The 17173-nt window shown below is 42.2% G+C and overlaps 1 protein-coding gene across 1 annotated transcript in view; it reads right to left on the bottom strand.

Annotated features, from left to right (window-relative positions):
* cux1b (cut-like homeobox 1b) overlaps positions 1 to 17173 on the bottom strand; it is a 232815-nt gene that overhangs the window by 13324 nt on the left and 202318 nt on the right. The window lies entirely within an intron of this gene.

The raw sequence follows: 17173 nt of genomic DNA, 5'->3' as shown, positions 1-17173 counted from the left end.
TTAGTGAAAATATTCACAAGAACAAAATAAGATTGTAAATAAGCTGCGGATGTGACTCCCTGTCAGGAAAATGCTTAGACTGTTAGTGTCATCTGAGAAAGAAGAGGAAGAGGAAGAGGAAAAAGGGACAGACCACAGCACGTTTTGTGTTTGTATAAAAGATATTTACTTCAATTATCACACCTAGGGTGCTAGTGAATAATAATCATAATAACAATAATAATACATTGTGAAGATTTCTTACAGTGATATTGCTTCTCCATATTGTATAAGGGACTGTCTTACAGTGCTGAGAACAGACTACATGACACACTTTATAAAATAAAAATAAAATAAAAATTAGAGGAAAAAGATGACATGAAACAAAACCCCAAACCCAACACGAGAGGGCCTCGGAACAGTTCGGAGGGAACTGAGGTGAGGAAGGCGTAAAGATTCCTTCCCGTTCAAAAACGATCATGCAGCCTTAAGTGACTAGTTCATACTGAGGCACACGCACACGTACTCGCACACTGGTGGAGCTGGGGAAGGGGAGAGTGATTCGACAACCAACGGGAGTCTTTATTCTGTCTTTTTTTTGTCTTTTTTTTAAACCTAAGTGTCGCCACAGTCTAACGTGGACACCACAAAGGCATGGTAGGAGTTTTGTTTTAGAACCGAGTGGTACCTTATCAGCAAACTAGTGAAAAACGGCCTTTGAAAAAAAAAAAAGAGTGGACAAAACTGAGAGCCAACAGGCAGCCCAAAGGCTGCACACACACACATATATATATATGAAAACACACACAGACACGTGACCGAACGACAAAAAAAATCAGCTAAAGCTTAGTACAGTATCGCTTCTTCAGCTTGCAGCTGGTGTGTCTGTGGCGAACACGTCTCAGTGTTGCATAGCCTCTTGCCACACTCTCCTGGACGTCGGTTCAGGGCTGCACGATATATCAGTTTAGTAAGTATCACGATATTGCCTTATATGCAGGTGAGCTTCTGAAAGAGCCAACTGTTATGGGGCCAATTTGACAACATTTCGCCATAATTAAACGGATAACATGTAAATAATGTCATTCAAATGCTTCTTTCTAGAGAAACAGAGCTGTTCACAGTGGTGGTGATGGGAACCAGACGTCCACCGCAAATGTTTGAGACACTACTTTAGGTCTATTCATGGTGAAGAGATACATGCAGTGCGCTCTGAGGCAAAACAGTCCCTTATCTTTTCAGATTTGGCACTATCTTACCATCAACATTACATATAAAAACCTCAGAGCATCACTTTAATATTTGCAATGCACACACTGTGACCCCTGGTTCCTACCACCACCACTGTGGTAAGTTTCAAACCACTCTGAATATATTTCTTTACCTCTAAATGAATAGATTATGCAGAAAGTGTGACTTTTAAAGTCAGCAATGTCTTTAATACATCGCAATCACAATATGCAGCAATATGTTTGTGATACTAGCACTCTGTACATATCGAGCAGCCCCTCTTATCTATGAAAGCTCAGTTGTGTAGTGAGAGTATCGGCCTAGGAGACCTACCATCGGTCAAACAGTCGAGAATGTGAGAACGGAGAGATGGAAAAACGACTGTAAAACACCGAGACGCAAACTCCTGACCCTGTCTCTTGACTCAGTAACCCCGGGCTTAAGAAAACTTCAATGTGAAGTTCCAAATTTGGTAACAAAAGGGCCTCACTACAAATCGAAGAGCTGAGAGAGGGAGAGAGACAAAAAAACAACAAAAAAAACAAAACCATGAACAAGTATATACACAGCCAACCATACAAAACCATGTCAAGAGACAGATCTCAACATTTGCGGAGTCTCAGGGAAAATCTGAAATAATCTTAGTATTTGGCATTGACGCTCAATCCGTATCAGTCCGTCACGAATCGTCCAACCTTCTGGTCATCTCGACGTGATCTGATAAAGTTTGTACATCTAATTACAGCTATTATACACATCATAGAAAGTAAGCATGTCATTTTTATTTAGGTTTTTTTTCGTTTTTTTTTTATTTTTGGACTGTGTGCATGTACGTAACCCGTTCGTAGTGAGTGCTATCAAACGCCAGTGGACAAAATAAAGACATTTTCCCGTGAGGGTTTGAGGCCTCTGGCACTTTAAGGCTGTGTGTGGGTGTGGCCCGCCCCCTGTTTTTTTTTCTTATTTTAGTCCCGCCCACCCCAATTATAAAGTAGTGTCCCAGCTTTCCAAAGCGTCAGCTGAAAAATCGTCCTTTAGAAAAAACACAGCTAGAAATCTGGCAGGGTGGCTTAAGTAGTAAAGTGAAACTTGAGCAGCCACAAAACTGGCATTAAGTAGAGTTTTAACAGTTTTTTGTTTTTTTTTTTCTCTTCTTTTTGTAAATACAAATGACCAACATTAATCTCTGAAACGACTTCTTACAAAAAAAAAACAAAAAAACAAACATTTTGACCCCAGTTAAAGGTTATGACCAAACAGAATCACGTCACGGTGGAAACAATATTTACCTAATGAGCAAATAAGTTAACGAACGCCCAGCCTCAGACTGAAGGGTCCGAAGATTCTGAAGAAAACGGTTCAAAATGGAAACCATGCAAGGAGATATGAGGACACGGAACGGGACAACCATACAAATATCATGTGAAACGTGGGGTTATCAGCAGAATACGAATAAAAATACAATTAAAAACGCGCTAGCAGGATCCATTTAGCAGCAAGGCCTTTCAGAATACAATTCCCATCAGCCCCGTTTTTCTAGCACTGCTTTGCTCGGAGGCTTCTGAGAATATAACCTTGTGGCCAAGTCATACCTTAATAAATCAAAAGACTGATGTACTTTTCTAGCAAAGGCTTAATCGACTGCATTGTCTAGACACAGATTCATGATATGTGCATCCTTTATGATGACCTATGTGAAAATGAAACGTTGCCATGATACGTCGCAGGCCAGAGGTATTCAAATCCGAACCTCGTGCTGGATTCTGTAATCGCTGGTAGTTAGACGAACTTCATGGAACCGGTTGGTCACTTTAAACACCTGACTCGTAGGTAAAGGGAGGGCGGACAAGCTGTAGCAGCCAGGCCTCAAGGGCCGGCGTGTAACACCTCTCGCCGTAGACCTGTTCACGACATCAGACAACCTTAGTCCGAAAGCTTATTCTTTAAAAATAAAAGAGGTGTGAGCGAATCGCTTCTACACCGTCAAAGATAACGAACCGAGCGCATGTAGAGAAGTGAATGAAAACGGAAGATGAAAGGAACAGTCCATAAAGATACAGTCTGACCAGCTACATAGCTCGGCGTGTGATCGCTCGCGTGCATACCAGTGATTTTGAAAAGTCTTTTTTCAGAAGAATCCACTTCATATCAAAGTTCAACGACTACAAAACGACTGAGGTTTGTTTGTCCTGATAAAGAGACCAGTGTTGTCCTCCACACATCCAACCGCTAACAAACGGTTACGTTTTTTCCAAACGAAAAAAAAACAAAAAAAAAAACATACATGAACCACTAACAACAATGAACAGCTCGTCACACGATAGGATATGTCTCGCTTAAAATCTGTACATTTGTTTTGAACGATGGCGTATAGAATATCTCATTTACCTCTATAGAAAAATAACCGTAAAATGGCAGATTCCTGAATTCACAAACCGCTCGTTAAAAAACGTCACGACCGCAACAATTCGTGATGAGCTCGTCCGAAAGAAAGGCAGCGGGAGAAGCCGAAAACTGAGAGTTGCCTTCAAAAACAAGGAGTACGCTGTCAAATGCCCTGCTTGGTGTGTCCAGTTCCCTGTCCACTGTGTCAAACCCTTGCATTAAAGCGATGATGATCAAAGGGCGGAATACCCTCAAACTGCCCAAATACAGCCTCTTTTAGTGTATCTGCTTTGAAACGCAATGAAAGAACATATTTCCCCTTCCATTTTTAAAAACTGTGGACCCGAGAGACGAAACAGTGCCACACATGAACTAGATTAAATAGAAATTAACAGCAGTTCAGTGTAAAAGTGGGGTTTAAAATTAAAATCAAAGATTCAAAACTCAACTGTAGACTTAAAACGGAAAATTACCGTGAAAAAAAAGGGTTTGAATTTTATGAACCGATTTCCTTCCATCCTTCCTTTTCTTGCCTGAGCTGGAGTCGAGGGCGAAAGAAATCCGTACCGGAGAGAGGGAGCGAGTGGAAGGCGAGAAGACGATTAAAGAAAGAAAAATATCTGTTGACCTGATAAATGCGCTCACATGCACACAATAACCCGTTTTAGTACAGTATTTGGTTTCTTTTTTTATCGCGGTGTCGTAAAGGATTCTCTTTTTTTATCTTTCTGAAATCAGAGAAAACAGCAGACAAATCGTGGGTGAGTTCTTCATCGAACCACTGAACAGAAACGCTAAAAGCAGGAGGAAAACAAAAAAAACAAACAAAAAAACTTCAAATGGGTCCGTTCAAGTCATCCGCTTAACTCAGTGTGTTTATCAGTGTATGAGTAACTTCTTATTAGCACAAATTCAACAAAAATATCTTCCACTGACCAGTCAGTATCAAACGCGACAGCAATAAACTGATGTCAAATGGCAAGAAAATTCAGCCTTGGGCTCCATCTGACGTATATAGTTTTTCAAATGAAGCCACATAACACGCAATAAAATGAAGAAAACCTCACAAGCTGCAGCCCAACCTGTTAGATGAAGTGTTAGAAGACGGTCATCTATGACCACCTGTTGTGCACGGCTTTTAACCTCTGAAGCTCTTGGGTCTGGACATGAGAGGAACCAATAAACAGGTTGGAAACACAAGGAGGACTCTGTGGTCGTGCACTGGAGTGGCCAAGGACGCAACACGGTCAGAGAGAAGAAGTGCAGGGATGAGTACTGAGCACTGACTAAAAGAAAGTCACAAATCCATGTCAAGGTTGCAGAGTTCTAGGGGCTCGGTGTCGAGAACCGGTTCCATATGACAGGACTGAAATAGTCAACTGGCTGTTGTTTGCTAATCATCATTTCAATGTTCAGTTTTTCTACCAGGCACACGGGAAGGTGTTTTAAGCTGGGGGTGCTGAAATTTTAAGCAGCATACATGCAGCATTAGGCCCAATCCCATTTCATCCCTCGCCCCTACCACTTAGCCCTCTGTTTTGCGTGTTCACTGGGGCAGGGTGTCCCGATTTGTGTTGAGATAGAGAGGTAGGGCGAAGTGTTAGGGCTACATGGCCCTCCAAACGGAGGTTTTTCAGAGACTCATTCGAAACAGAGTGTTATGAAAAAAAACAAACAAACAAAAAAAAACGCCGAACAAGAGACCAAAGAAACTCACCAATGTGAGAATTTTCTGTTAAAAAATTACAATAACCATTTTATTATCTTAGTTTAACGTCATTTTAATGTATTATGGTGCTTGTCTTCATAACAAGCATTAAAAAAATGCTAATAGTATGCTGACGTCTTGGTAGCTAACTAGCTGAATTACTCGTTCCACCTTAAATAGTCCAGCAGTTCTGACGCCTGAAGGGCCAGAATATAACTGCGGCTCCATTTAAGGTGGAACGGGAAAATTTAAACAAGAAGCTGACAAATATCTGACTTCAACTTCATTTCACTGAAGAATTAGTGGTGGGCAATAATAAAAAAATAGTCATATCTCCCCTCTTTGAAGACATATGACCCTAAATGTAACTAAAGTCCAGCAGTGAGGAGCTGAACTTTACCCTCCTCTGCTGTCACTGCAGACTGGCAGGGTCACCTACAGAGCAGCGTTAGTAGCTGTTAATGAAGTAATGCTCTTTTTATTTGAGGGTCCCATTTCAGAGGGGAAGATTTCAACCACTACCCTTTGTAACTCAGTTCCAAGGGGCAAAGTAACACTCAAAAATAAGCGGGTTGGGCAAAAAATAAGAAATAGGATTGGGCCTAAATATCAAGAGAGCAGCAACCAATCAGACTGTTGATCTGTGGCGCAGTAACTAATGGCGTCCGATCCATCGAGGTACATGCTGATATTTAAGTACCCAAAATAGTTGAAAAAGCTACACTATGTAAGAGACCTCTCTGGTGAAAATTGCATGCAATGTGTGGAAGAACACTTTGTAGCGTTGGGTTGTGCTTCGGTCCCCTTCAAGAGTCAAAACCTGGTGAAGGGCGTGTCTTCCGAGGATGTGAGTAAATTATCTATTACAGTCATCATATCTTCATCAGTATAATGTTGATGTCGCATTTGAGACCTAAACATCGAGCTGTAGCTTCTTTTTGAGCCCTTAATATGTAAAGACGTGTTCTGTAAAAATCGAAATCTGACCCGATGAGTCTCCTGACCCAGCAAAGCTACTTCTTCCAAGTAGAACTACAAAAAATCTTACATAGTGCAGCTTTTAGTTTAAAGCCAGTCTAGAGCCACTTTGGGGTATTAGCCTACAACTCTGCCTAAACTTTTACACTGGACACAGCAATTTGCATGTGTTCATGACCTGAAGTGAAGAAGGCGACTCACTTCACTGCACACATGCTTGAATTATTTTACACTTCTTTTGTTGCATTTTTTCAATTATTATCAGCAGTCACAGATAAACAATCCTGACATTTGTGGTTGCTGCGCCCCCCTCATTACTCCCACCACTCCCGTATACCTGGTTTTTAACCATCACAAGTGTAGTGTTGTGTCTACATGACAATCCTTCTCAGAGTCCGGACTGTGGTGTGGCGTCACTGGGATTTAATCCACCCGCACCACCACTGTATTACTATGATTCATCATCACTGAAATGTCTAGCAAGTGCGTTTTTTTGTTATCCTAAAAACGACACGCTTAGCGTCATAAAGGTTTCACTGTAAAGAAAAACCCATTTTAGGCGCTGTTTGTTATCAACATTGAAATCAGCTTCAAATGACTCAGCTTTTACTGCACCAGTGAAATAATCGTTTATTAATTAAGGGTGAAACGCTTGTAGGCAAGGCACTCTTCACACCGCTCTCATCAAATACTGCGCAGGTCAGCTTCCAGGAGACTTTAAGTGCTTTGATTAACATCTGCTCTCAAGAGGGACTATTTTAGAAAAACGCTTGTCTTCTGACGTGCCTATCCACTTTTAGAAGACGGCAGCCTTGTTTTCTTCTCTTCATCTAAAGACGAATCCTGAATCCTTATAAGATTGTGCTTTTTAATCTAGCAGGCTAGGGAACTCTGTGCAATAGAGAAGTGCGTTAGCTTTATGCTAAGACTTGGGGAAATGAGTGTGGACGCTTTAAAATTGGAACCAGAAGGCAAAGGATGCTGGATGATGTGTTTCAGGACAAGGTTTATAACCTATAGTAGCTCATCTCCAGGAGAGACCAATTTATGACAGAGTTTGTCAATAATCTCCCGGCGTGACTCATGGTAATTGCATCACCATGGAATGAATGAAAATGCGATGAGACAAAGCACTCAGGGCGGTACGGAACGGCAGGTGCTCTCAAGTCATGCACATTGAAAACAATGGGTCATTTTCAGGGGGGGATATTAAAAAAAGAGGCTTTACAAATCGCAGTGTGCTGCTTTAAGTGCTTGGAAAAGGGGTTCGGTTCAACCTGTGAAACGTTTCACAGGCGTAATCTCAACGGCAGTAAGAGCTGAAGGCTTTTTCTGGCCTATGTTTTACAACGAGAATCCCTCATTGTGTTTCACAGATTGTTACGTGCTGAGTATTCAGTTTGATACGCTTGTCGCTGTGCTTTGAAAGCCTGATGCGCGGTTTAAGGCCAAAAGTCTCCTCGCTGGGTCATAAAACGGTACAAGTGCAAAAAGTCAATAGAAACAGTTGCTCAGTACTGATACCACTGCACCCTGAAGCAAAAGCTGTTTGGACTTCCTACAACTCTTTGTGAAGATGCACGACCACTAAGGCCTCCTTATTCGAGCCCGACCGATACATCGATTTGCCAATAATATCGGCTGATACTGACCGCTCGCAGTTTCATTGGTATCAGTGAAAATATTGCTAATAATGCTCCAGTTTTTGGGGTGGGACTATCAGGATTTCAACCTCTCAAGGACAGGAGTACAATGCTTGTGGTCACCATCATGGTTAAAATAATAAAACCAGGACTGCAAACCATTCTGAATAGCCCCACCCCCAGCACCACAATAAGTATATTGTTTAAGACTGTGCTTTTTTGAGTTTAGAAGTGTCCTAATTGTCATTAAAGCACCATTTAACAAACTATTGGAGTAAGAAACCAAAAATATACATATACAACTGTATCGGCCGATATTATTGGTTATCCAAATATTCCCCCAAGAATCGGTATGGGCCACAAAATTTTCAGACCAGTCGGGCCCTGCTCCTTATGTACTGTAGACAGAATTAAATGCATGGAATCGCATAGACTCTTACGCAATCGAAATCGAAAGAAAAATCAAAATAAAAACGCCACAATATCAACAAGCACGCATCAAACCAAAAGCAACCACCACTATTCCAGTCAGTGAGAAGATCTGACCCACACGGACTGGTGACTTCACCACCGCGCCAATCTGGAGTGACCCAACCGACCACAGCCTTCCGTCTCTGAAGAGCATAGATACAACGCCAGTGTACTCAGGGCCTGAGAGGTACAAAACATGCTCAACAAACGAGAAGAAAATAAAGTATAAATCGAGGAAGGAAACGGACAGAGATCCTGCGTCAAATGAGATCAACGTTTAGAGAATATAAAAAATAAAGAGACAGGATGCTTCGTACTACCTTCGAGAGAGACAGAGAGCATGAGAGCAAGAAAACAAGATTGTGTAAGATCACAATAATCCAAACAAACTAATAAAAATGTGAACAGCTTCAGCGTTAGCCATAAATGCCATTGTGATCATTTAAGTGACATCATAATAATTCAAAGTAATATAAACGAGTTAAAATAATTTGTAGAATTCATTAATATACAACGTATGAGAACTACATCTTGTAAATATTACCCAATACTGCCGGCAGTCTATCAGTCTAAAAATTAAGTAACTTGCCCTCTTATAATCCAATACATAATAAAACAACCAAAGAACAGGATTCAAATAAATTCAGAAAAAAAAAGTCAAAATGAAAATACAGCACCTATAAATAAGCTGAATAAAACTGTAACTCTATATGATGCTTTAGGATATGGCAATAAAAGGAACCTAAAAGTAATAATAATAATAATAATAATAATAAAAAAGGATAAAATCCGCTACTTCATTAGAAGCCTAATAACGAAAATGATTGATAAAAACAGCTTATGGGAAGAAAGGAAGGGTGGCAGTTGTGCACTTTATGTGTGCGCAAGTATGTACAACCGATCCCGCACAAGAATTGTAGGGGAAACAAGACAGAAAATTAGCACTCATACAAATACACACATACAGGGGAGGCAGTGGACTGGCAGGCACTGAGAGCCGTCTGATATATCAGCCGTCTGTAAAGGGCAACCGCGACTTCAAAGAGCCGGGCTGAGTGTCTGTTCGGGTTTGTTAAAGGAAAATGGGACCCAGAAAAGGGACGCCGGACAGTTTATTCCGAAAATATTTGGCTGGGGCACTTTTAGTCAGCAATACTTTGGCATCATACTTTCCGAATGCTCAGATTAGAGTGCTTACGGTTTAAAGATGCAGCTGGTTGGAGTTATTACGTCTAGACAGGGCGTTAAAGTCAACATGAATCGGAAATCTGTTTCCTTCCTTGGCATATTTCCGAGGGAGAGATGGTATAAGGGAGGGTCTCTGAGCTCAATGAGTGGTGGGAGTGGTGGGTTTATGAGGTGGAACATGGTACTATTGGTTCATATTATTCTTAGCACCCACTGGTGCACAGTCACGTTATCGAAACTCAGAACACGTTTCAGAGGAACGTTTTATGTCTTTTAATACACATTACTGTCAGAGCCCACCCTTTATTTATCACATTTTCAGTCAAAACTGTAAAACATATTCAGCTTTCAGGTGACATTTCTGAGGAGATTAGATATAAGATAATCTACTTGGGGAAAAAAGAGGAGTTTCCAAAATAGGAGTTCAAAACATTATTAACAGTTACAGAGAAAATGGGACTCCTAAGAACCTAGTAGACCACCAAAAATTATGCCATCGAATGAAGCTCCACTCTTACTTCAGATCTGAAAACAACCACAGGTGTTTCTGTTCATCCTTCCACTGTGAGAAGAGGACTCAGCGCTGTGGGTCTGAAAGGATGTGTAGCTGTCAAGAAGAACCTCACTGAGAAAAGGAGACGGACACATCAAACAAAGAAGCTGAGCAATGGACTGACCGCTCCAGAGTCCAGACTTCAATATCACTGAATGTGTTTGGGACTTCTTGGATTGTGAGAAACAGAAAATGCAACCAACTTCTAAGACTGAACTTCTGAGATGGGGAAAAATATTCCAGCAGATTTCTTTAAAGAACTTAATTTTGATAAAATATTATTTAGTTGTCGAGTGGGTGGTCTCTGACTTTTGCACAGTGATGAATCGCGCTGTATTTGATCAGGACATGAACTAACCAAGTGAGTCTGATTTCAGGTTGACTTTAACCCATCACTGCGTACCCTTTACAGAGATATATCAGACTGGCAGGAAGGAAGGAGGGGCTCCATGGCATTTAGTGAACGAGTTCCATTTCTACAAATGCACGTGAGAAGGAGGGTCATCATACGCAGCACACGTCACAAACCCGAAACACACAGGACATACTCCTCGCACCCGAACCGTGACCCTCCCACACTTGTACAGCGGGTGCGTGAACAGTGGAGTGATTTAAAGTGAACTGTGCATCTCTTGGCGACCTCGGAGGGAAAAGGAGAAAAAGAAAAGACCTCCCCAGAATCTCACACAGTACCACATTAATCTATTGAGTACAGTACTACAACCCCCACAATCCTCTACTCCTCAAATCCATGTCCAACAGTTGCCAACAGTGTGGTCTTCCTTAAAGAGACAGTTTCTGTTTTCTTTTCTTTTTTAAAGCAGACCTTTCTTGACCTTAAATCAGCTAATTTCATTATGATCTTGCTCTGTTCATTTTTTATTTATTTATTTTTTTTAATTTCCTGAAGGCTAAAAACGGAGGGTCGATAAGAAATGGTATCCCAAGTGTTGCGGACCGTGCAGGCCTGTTAAAGCTGTGAAGTCAATGTGCACTATTAAGAGCTCTACATGAGGAAAACAGAAAAATACCACTACATCAGTAATGATATATAGTTTTTTTGTCCTTTTTTTTCCTCTCTTCATCTTGCATTATTTTTTTAAACTTAAACGTGAATTAAAGTGATTTAAAATCATTTTTTGTCAATTCTACCTTCCAAAATGTGTATTTTATTTTCATCTTTTGTGTCCTTTAGAGTCAATAGACTGTGCAATCTCTTAGTGGCAACCGAATTGCTATATAAAAACGTGTTCTTCGTCGGAGGACTTCCCGGTTTAAAAAGTAAAAATAAAAAAAAAGGAGCTGAAGAAATGCAGGAACGTCCTTGGCCATTAGATGGCCAACATGGAGGCGTGAGGGTGGGGGGGGTGAATGAAAAATGCGCCAAGGATGAAGTTTTCTTTTTCCTTCCTTCAGTAACTACCATGTTTTTTGTGTTGTTCTCTTCTTCTCCTGGTTTCGATCCACTTGCGTTTCAGACACAGTGGAACAATAAAATGAAAAATGTTATGCACGCATATGGATTAAAAAGAAAAAAAAAGGCAAAAAAACAAGTGTAACAGCAACAAAAATCAACAGTGTGAAGAATCAGAGCTTTTTAAAGGGAGATGTGAATCTGTGTACACTTTTTGAGGTGACCTCCCCTTTAAAAGCCCCTGAAGGAAAAGAGCCCTAGCTGTGAGACAAAGAGAGAGGCAGCTTGGCCCTTCAGGGCTGCCTGCTTTAATGCTCGTGGTTAATGCTCAGGTGAGTCCGGCTGCACCGCTGACCGGCGAGGGGTTTTAGGGCGCTGTGGCCGACGGGACGGCTAAGTGCTTTATCTCAGTAAAAACGATCTGGTACGGTCCTTGACTCGGGCCTGCTGTTTTTATTTTTTCTCCATTCTGTCTCGTCCACTTATTTACTTCTCTGTTCTCTTCATCAGAAAAAAAAGAAAAAAACAGTCAGTATCAAAGATGGCCACGCTTGGCTTTGGCTGTGCCCACAGGAGGGTCCTCCTGGGTCAGATGGGGGGAGGAAAGGGGTAGTGGGGGCCTGTGTATGTGTCTATGTGTGCACAAGTGAGAAAAAAGGGCTTAGAACTCCCATTCGGACGGATCCTCTTTGCTGGCTGCCTTCTCCAGCCGGTGGATAATGTTATTGAGGTTGGCTGCCTTCTTCTTGCGTAGGTTACTGTCCTTGGGGTTGCGGGAGGTGCTGCTGGAAGCAGAGGGAGCCGTCTCGGGGAAGCCGAACAGGCCCAGGCCCGAGGAGCCGCCCTGCGGGGGCACTTGGTGCCCGCTGGTCCCGGGCCCCTCCGCAGCTGAGGTAGTGGGGTCTCTCAGGGTCGGGGAGTGGGATGGAGTGGGCGCTTTGGCGGCCGATGGCTCCTCTGAGGTGGAGCCAGCTGGCTTACTGTCGTCTGCTGCGGCGTCCATTTCGGTGCCGTCACAGCTGTCGCCTTCGCTCGCTTTGCCTGGCCGCACCGAGGGCGAACCCCCTTCACCTGACGCTGCGGCCCCCGCCGCCTGGATCTCCTCTATGAAGAGCTCCCGACGGATGCGAGACCTGGAGAGAGAGAGAAAGAGAGAGCAGTCAGATTAAGGCTGTTCACTTTACTTGTTTGCCAATTTATTCCTTTAATAATTATGGAAAAGTGGACAAAATCTTCATAACTAACAATTGTATTGTTTTTCTACAACTCTTATCTGCCAAGTAAAGCACAGTAAAACATTCCTTGGACAAAGGTCTTATCACATTGAAACATTCTACTTTATATGGTTAGAATGCTTTTATTAGGGCTGTTAATGAAAGACATTAACAAAGCCACTATTGTTTCTTAACACTGTTACACATTTTCCTATTTTAACCCTCTAAATCATCTGTAGTAGTTCCAGGCTGAAGCCCAGCTCTATGTAGCTGTGACAGAGTCCACGAGTGTAGCTATCGTTCAAGCCCAGCTTTTAAACAGATAGACAGCGCTAATAGGAGAACTATGGATAAATCAACAATGAGAAAAGTGGAAAGCTCCAGTTCCCATTGAGAGCCTCCACTATAACAAGAAACCACAAACTGTATGAACAAGAGCAAACGGCTATGATCACAGGGGAGCGGATTCATTGACTGCATATATATACACCGATCAGGCATAACATTATGACCACCTCCCTGTTTCTACGGTCACTGTCCATTTTATCAGTTCCACTTACTATATAGGTCATCTTTGTAGCTCTACAATTACAGACTGTAGTCCCTCTGCTTCTCTGCATACTTTGTTAGCAGAGAAACAGATGTTTGTGTTAGTGTGTGTTGTGCTGGTCTGAGTGGATCAGACACAGCAGTGCTGCTGGAGTTTTAAACACCTCAGTATCACTGCTGGACTGAGAATAGTCCACCAGCCAAAAATATCCAGTCAACAGCGTCCTGTGGGCAGCGTCCTGTGGGCAGCGTCCTGTGACCACTGATGAAGGACTAGAGGATGATTAGCTCATACTGTAGAGCTGTCATCTCTGACTTTACATCTACAGGGTGGATCAACAACGCAGGTGCGTCTAATAGACCGGACAGTGAGTGGACAGTGTTTAAAAACTGATCCACCACCCAAATAGTACCTGTTCTGTGAGGGTCCATGGGGGTCCTGACCGCTGAAGAACAGGGTAAAAGGGGGCTAACAAAGTATGCAGAGAAACAGATGGACTACAGTCTGTAACTGTAGAACTACAAAGTGCACCTATATAGTAAGTGGAGCTGATAAAATGGACAATGAGCGTAGAAAAAAGGAGGTGGTCATAATGTTATGTCTGATCGGTGTATGATATATATATATATATATATATATATTATATATATATATATATATATATATATGATAAATATAATATATATACACTCATTAGTTGCTCTCACTGGACATCAGTAACGAAAACTGGACACTGTGTTTACTCAACACTAAAAACAAGATCATGTAAACATGTAAATATGTTACTACATTATTGTTTTAAATAAATGTAATATATTCTAATGAATATTATTTTGTCCATTTATACATTTAAAACAAAACGCACTGCTTTATAAATTAAAAAGGCTGTTTTTTGGCAAATGCAACCAAATAACATGATTAACTGTGATTCACTACACAAAATGACGTGATTAATCGCGATTATGTATTTTATTCATCTGACAGCCGCATGCAGTACCTCAGGTGGCGCACTCTTATAAATGTTAAGAATAAAAAAGCACACAACTATATAAGGGAGTTCTAAGCTCAGCAGAACGGACCTGTAGTTGTGGAACCAGTTGATGACGGTGCTGGTTTTGAGGTTAAGTTGAGTGGCCAGCTCTTCAATGGTTTTGGGAGAAGGGTAGGGCTTCTGCTGGTAGGCCCTCTTTAGAGCCTCCTTCTCCTCTGGAGCCAGCACCACCCGTGGCTTCTTCAGCTGCTGCTGAGGGTGGTGCTGGGGGCTGCTGCTCTGTCCGAAGTCCGTCCCAACCAGGCCACTGTCCACCGGCTGCGTGTCGCTCATGGAGCTGTGGCGTCGCTTCATGTAGGCTGCAGAAAAATGGACAAGAAACGTTGATCATGACAGCAGACAACTTTGAGCTTAGCATATCAAATATTTTGCAAATCAATTAGAAATATGTTTTAAAGTATAATGCATAAATATAGAGCTTTTGAAAGAATATTACATTTTATGCCATGTACGCACAAAGTTATGCCATATAATGCTCATTAATGCTCATGACACTCCTTCACTATGATTAAATAAATAAATAAAGACAGAAACACATGAGTGGGGGTCATTTGTCAGGGTTCAAGGGTGATCTAACACAACGCCTCCACTTTGCAATCACAGTCATAGCGCATCTCTATAGATCAGTGTCCCTCAGTTTCTGCGGACTGTTTCCGTACGATGCAGCGGACAAGTGTATTAAAATTTGATGGCGATCAGACAAAGTACTATTGAGTTCGTGCTGCTGTGGTCAACAAAGCTATAAATCAAAAAGGCTAGTATACGACTCAGCCTCACTGGTTTAACACAATTCACGATTATGTGTCCTTTTTGTGTTTTTGGGACCCCTACCACAATACCCAGCATGCATTATGCAAATACATCACACAGCCTCTAGGAATCCCTACAATGCTCAACAAATCCTGACTGCTATCCACTGACCTACAGGCTTATAAATGCAATGGTGGCTCTACCTAGCATTGGTGGTTAAACGGGGGTTTTTGCTGCTTTCAAAAGCAACTATAGTCTCGTAAAACTTACTTCCATCATCAAGATACGTCACCAGAAGAGGGTTTTTCCAATATTTAAACCAGAAAATCTACTTTAAATACTACTGTGTCATGGTTGTAAGAGGTGAGTCGGCATGTTTACAAGAGATGCTGCACTGGTTCCACTTTTCATTTTGGCCAAAGTTGTTCCTCCAGGGGAGCTGCCATTAGTATTTACGTTATTAGACAGTTTTACATAACTAATACAAAACACAGAGCATTGTGGACTGCCCAGAGGACTGTTCACAAACAGCTATATTATTCACAGTCAGACTTTTCTTACTGACCCTTTTTTGGGTATAATTCAAGGAATATGCAAAAAGAACTGGACTATATGACTCAGTGTTCCCAAGAAATGGGCCACAACTAAGGACAATGACCATCCCTTAGCTCGCCTTTGTGGTCTGAGGGGATACAACAAATGTCCAGTAGATTTGGGGCACAATGTTTGCTGCCCATATTGTTTTATTAGAGAATAACCAGAAAAATTCTAACAACAGTAAGAGTAGGATTAAACCACTAAAAAAAAAAGAAAAGACAACCACCAGGTGTCAGCATTGTATTACTGACCATCTGAAGTTTCAGTTCTTTGTATATTTGCTTGGGAATGAAAAGACCATGTCATTTATTTTGATTATGACAACAGACTTTCCATATTTTGGGGAATATTTTCAGAATTTACTGCTCAACTGACTTTCACAATGTGTAAATCTGGTTCTATCCTGATCGGCCAATAAGAAACACGTCAAAGGTCTAACAGCTAAAACAGCCTGATGAAGTCATGTTCCAATTACTTCAACATGTGGAGTCGATTTCAATAGGTTATAGTGAGGAAAGCATCCAAAATAATCTTATTTAAAAATAAATATACAACGTCACACAAGCTGCAAGCTTCCAACAGCGCTCGACTGGTTTCATGTTCACATGCATGCTCAGTTTTGGTCTCTAAGCTGGAGTCAAATGGATGGCTATCCTTCAGGGTGCTATAAAATCGGAGTTTAACTTCGCAGAGGTCAAAAGCACGCTCCATGGCTCTAAGAGGAGCCTTTGGCCGGGTTATGAGTGGTCATCACTCGGACATTAGGCCGTTTTATTGTGCAGCGGTCGCCCGCGTTTCTCTCTCTCCTCTGGCCTCCCTTCAGGACTGGCAATGTGAGGTCGTGGGTCCATTGCTCGGTTTGTCAGCAGGGTTTGGGGGACGTCTAACTCTAGGCCTCCTCAGAGCCTGGCCAGGCCAGATGTCCGACACTGCCGGACTACGTTCGCATGCACAGCAAGATGTGAGCTGAAGCTCTGCTGTGATCTATGTCTGTGTCAATGAGTGGGCCATTGACCAGCTGCGCCAGGGAAAAGAGCAGTAATGTCATTCCGTGCCGGAGAGAAGCGTTAAACAGGCCTAATCACTCCAAGAATTTGCACTTAGCTTCACTTCAGGGGGAGTGAGAGAGAGAAGGAGAGAGAAAGAACGAGAGAGAGAGAGAGAGAGAGAGAGAGAGAGAGAAGGGGGAGCAGTGAGACGTTAATGATGATGATGATGACGATGAGCACTCAGGACTTTGAATAAGCAGGGCCCGGCGAGGCCATGGCCTGTCACATCTAATGAAGGAAGTGACATGGTGGCGGCTGATGAGGGGCGACAGCGCAGAGGGGATGACTCCTTTAGCAGGAGCGAGGGAGCGAGAGAAAGACAGCGATGGCAGAGGAGGGACGGATGAGAGCGAAAACGCAGTGGTGGCCTGTTGAAGCAGCGCCTTTGGCTACAAAATGAGGATGACTACACA

This window comes from Colossoma macropomum, unplaced genomic scaffold (assembly GCF_904425465.1).
Source record: "Colossoma macropomum unplaced genomic scaffold, Colossoma_macropomum, whole genome shotgun sequence".
NCBI classification, from domain to species: Eukaryota; Metazoa; Chordata; class Actinopteri; order Characiformes; family Serrasalmidae; genus Colossoma; species Colossoma macropomum.
This window is presented reverse-complemented; position numbering and strand designations above follow the sequence as displayed.